The following is a 1,000-nucleotide window of genomic DNA, read 5'->3' as shown; positions in this document are numbered from 1 at the left end:
TAGAAAGCACAATATTGAGTCTATATAAAATTTAAAGACCATCTCAGAAATAGATTTGATATATCAAATACTAAATATTGAAAACAAAATGAGTTGCAGGATGACATAATGGATCTCATCCAAGAATGAAACAGTCATCACAAAGACAGAAAAAAGTACAAAATTGATAACTTAAGGTACGCTGAAACTGGAACTAAATTATGGAGAGATCAAAACAAGTGAAAGAAATGCTAAAGTAAGAGAGGTGAACAATATATTTCAAAAGGCAGCTGGAGAAAACATAGCATTATAATTAAAGGTGCAAAAAATTGGAGTTAGAAAACAACAAAGAGAAACCATACTCAGCATTTTTCAAGTTGAAAGAACTGGAAAAGCAAACTCAAGCCCTTGAGTTGCAATACTGAAGGATCCAATGGGAAGAAGATTGAATGATTCAGGTAGCATCCAAGGAAGATGAAATAAATAAAAAAAAATAATTGCTCAACATGGAACCATTTCAGAAGATGGTATATTACCAAAATTCAGTGGTAATGAGGAAGAAATTCAAGCTGAACTGAAGGCACTGGCAAAGGATAAGTACCAGGAATTGATAGAATAGAAATTGATGTGCTTCAATGTGCCATTGTAGCCCTGGTGGTGCTCTCTGGTCTCTGATAAGACATTTGGGAGACAGCTACCTGGTCAGTTGAATGAAAGAGATATATATTTATTTCCATTAAATTTAAAAAAAAGGTGATCTACCAGAATATGGAAATTTTTGAACATTTTTACATACAAGTAAAGTCTTGCTAAAGATTATTTTTTACATTACTTGATCACTGTACTTACATGCAACTGCTAGAAATTCAAGCTCGATTTAGATGAGGCTATGGATGAAAGATATAATTGCTGATGACATATGGATCTTCACTGAAAGCAGAAAATACCAAAATATTTTTATTTTTATTTCATTGACTATGTGAAAGTAATTGTGTGAATCATAAGAGATTATGGATAACAT

The sequence above is a fragment of the Elephantulus edwardii genome, unplaced genomic scaffold (genome assembly GCF_000299155.1).
Source record: "Elephantulus edwardii isolate Elephantulus edwardi_28Jun2011 unplaced genomic scaffold, EleEdw1.0 scaffold00023, whole genome shotgun sequence".
NCBI classification, from domain to species: Eukaryota; Metazoa; Chordata; class Mammalia; order Macroscelidea; family Macroscelididae; genus Elephantulus; species Elephantulus edwardii.
This window is presented reverse-complemented; position numbering follows the sequence as displayed.